Source organism: Pinus tabuliformis, chromosome 9, assembly GCF_031772625.1.
Source record: "Pinus tabuliformis cultivar Carrire ecotype Pingquan chromosome 9, CPIR1, whole genome shotgun sequence".
NCBI classification, from domain to species: domain Eukaryota; kingdom Viridiplantae; phylum Streptophyta; class Pinopsida; order Pinales; family Pinaceae; genus Pinus; species Pinus tabuliformis.
The window spans coordinates 1,695,218,653-1,695,221,956 of NC_142307.1; the positions used below are offsets into that span (position 1 = coordinate 1,695,218,653).

The 3,304-nt window shown below is 43.3% G+C and overlaps 1 pseudogene; it reads left to right on the forward strand.

The window, feature by feature from the left end:
• Positions 1-427: 427 nt before the first annotated feature.
• Positions 428-3,087, forward strand: LOC149155404 (calcium-transporting ATPase, endoplasmic reticulum-type pseudogene; annotated as a pseudogene).
• Positions 3,088-3,304: the final 217 nt, after the last annotated feature.

Sequence of the window (3,304 nt, forward strand, 5' to 3'; positions counted from 1 at the left end):
AAAACCATCCATCCATTTGAAAAACCATTTTACAGAGAATTGTATAGGGACGATGGAAACATGCTTGAGCAGTTTCAGCCAATTCCGGTGCACGGTTTCCGAGAAATCAGCCTCCATCTCCTTCAGCCATTTCTACATTTTCTCCATATCCGTGCATCCGTTTCAAAACCTGTTTCATGGGGAGATGCATATGGGTGATAGTAACCTACCCAAGCAGTTTCAGCTGATTCCGATGCACGGTTTCCGAGAAATTGATCTCTGAAATCTTCAGCCATTTTCCATTTTTCTCGAAATTTGTGCATCCATTGATCACGATTTTTCTATGGGAGGTGCATCATGATGATAGGAACATGCTCGAAAATTTTCAGATCGATCCGGTTTACCGTTTGGGAGCAATGGCGAAAACAAGTTCTGGTCTTGTGAAAATTCAGCAGCAGCAGCTTGAAGGTGCAGATCTGAACGTGGAAATGAACTCCTGCAGCATGCATCCGGCCAGAGGACACCTGCACAAGGAAAACAACCAAAAATCATCAGCCAAGCCCTCATGCAACCAAAGGATTCAGTCATGCAGCAGCAAAAAGCACCTCACAGCAACCATCTGACTTCAGGTACGTGACTAAACCTTGTTCCTCTATTGCATGAATCTAATCTAAGCACTGCATGAATGAATGAGATGGGGGGATTCAGCCAGGAAGCTAGCCATATTCGATTGCACTCATCCAGGCAAAAATCACGCAGCATGCATGGGTAAGTCATTCACGTGGAAGTCGAAAAACACAGTTAGTGGTAGATCTGTTTAACTCCAGTGCAACTGATTAACAAGAAGAGGACATGCAGCTCATTATAGCACTGCCGTCTACATGTGGCCACGTCCACTTGGCCACCTCACTCCTTCACCACAAATCACGCAGCAATTAACGAACGCTCAGCTCAGACTCACAAACTCCTGTCAACTTGCACTTGCAACATTTTCAACTGAAGTATGCATCCTCTGATTCCACAAAATGATTAACCCATCATCCTCCATTGAGCTTTGTGGCCTGGTTCACAATTCTCCAGCGTATCAGGCTCACTCAGAGGCGCAGGGGCACTCTACAGGAAGTCGTCTACAGGAAACGCAGAAAACAGCTCTGCAGAAGGAAAACCCGAGATTTCTGTCAAAATTCAAGCTTGAAATGAGAAAAGTAGTTAAAGCTCGTGTCCAAGGTTACCAGGGTTCTTGAAAGTATTGATTTTGGAGTTTTTCAAATGCATTATAGATCTGTTAATGGTGGAGCAATCTGTTTGAATTCAGAATCTGATCATCTATTTCATAGTCCATGGAGGACAAGATATTCCCTGCTTGGTCTAAAACTGTTGAAGAATGCTTAGAAGAATATGATGTGAGCCTAGAGAATGGTTTAAATTCTCATGAAGTGGAAAAACGCCGTCAAATATATGGATGGAATGAGCTCCAGAAGAAAAACAGTACACCTTTGTGGAAGCTGGTAGTGGAGCAATTTGATGATACAGTTGTTAAAATACTTCTGCTGGCAACTGGAATTTCATTTCTTCTCCCCTACTTTCGTGATAATGTGTCTTCTGAGGAGGGCATAACAGCCTATGTAGAGCCCCTGGTCATTCTCCTGATTCTCATCCTCAATGCCATTGTTGGAGTATGGCAGGAGAATAATTCTGAGAAGGCTTTGGAAGCTCTCAAAGAAATGCAATCTGATCATGCAAAGGTCTTGAGAGATGGACTTTATGTTGTAGATCTTCCCTCCAGAGAACTTGTTCCAGGAGATATAGTGGAACTGAAGGTGGGAGACAAGGTTCCTGCAGACATGAGAATTGTGTCCCTCAAGACATACACCTTTAGGATGGAGCAGAGCTCCCTGACCAGAGAGAGCATGCCTGTGGTCAAAAGAACATATCCAGCCACCTTGTGTGACTGTGAGTTGCAGTCAAAAGAATGCATGGTGTTTGCAGGAACTACAATTACCAATGGTTGCTGCACATACATTGTTGTGAGCACTGGCATGTTTACAGAAATAGGTAAAATTCAGGCACAAATTCAGGAAGCTTCAATGGAATGTCATGATACCCCTTTGAAAAGAAAGTTAGATGAATTTGGTGAAAGACTGACAACAGTGATTGGTGCCATTTGTATTCTTGTCTGGATCATGAACTACAAATATTTTCTTTCATGGGAAGTCATAGATGGGTGGCCAAAAAAATATCAGGTTTTCCTTTGAGAAATGTACGTACTACTTTAAGATTGTTGTTGCTCTGGCAGTTGCTGCTATACCAGAGGGATTGCCTGCTGTGATTACTACATGTTTGGCTCTTGGCACTCGTAAGATGGCACAAAAGAATGTTATTGTGCGTAAGTTACCGAGCGTGGAGACTTTGGGTTGCACCACAGTGATTTGCTCTGATAAGACAGGTACTCTTACAACCAATCAGATGTCTGTCAGTGAGTTTATAGCCATAGGGCACAGTGCTGGTTCACTTAGAGAGTTTACTGTTGAAGGAACAACATATAATCCTGAGGATGGAAAAATATTGGATTGGCCTACACATAATATGGGGGAAAATTTAGAAACTCTGGCAGAAGTTGCTGCAGTTTGCAATGATGCAGGGATATCTTGTCAAGGTCACCAGTTCCATGCTACTGGTATTCCCACTAAGGCAGCCTTGAAGGTATTGGTTGAAAAAATGGGAGTTCCAGACCCAATGGCAGGTGATACAAGTGCCATTCTCAACAGTGGCACAGTGAAATTGGGCAATTGTGATTGGTGGATACAAAGATCAAAGAGGCGGGCTTTATTGGAGTTTGATTGTGATCGAAAATCCATGGGTGTTATTGTCACGGAACCAATGGGACAAAATCGTCTGCTAGTGAAGGGCGCCATGGAAAATTTGCTTGAAAGGAGTGCTTTTCAACAACTTGCAGATGGATCAGTTGTTGAATTAGATGATGCATCAAGGGAATTACTCTTGAGGAAGTTTCATCAAATGAGTTCAAAGGCTTTGCGTTGTTTGGGATTGGCATACAAGGAAGTTTGGGGAGAGGGCAGCAGAAGGAGAAATTGGCCGAGATTTTAGCTAGGGAGGCAGCACCTGTGCTAGCCACCCTAAGCACATCCATCCCCTCCATGAACACTCATTTTTTCAAGGTTCGGACACAATCTGGTCATGGTTCAACCTTCTACAGGAAGCTACAGGACTTTCTACAGGAAGTTCTGTATTTTTACCAGAAACATCCTGTAGAAGCCTTTGGGCAGGCCAGAATCAATTATGGAGAGGGATTTGAAGCTTGAAG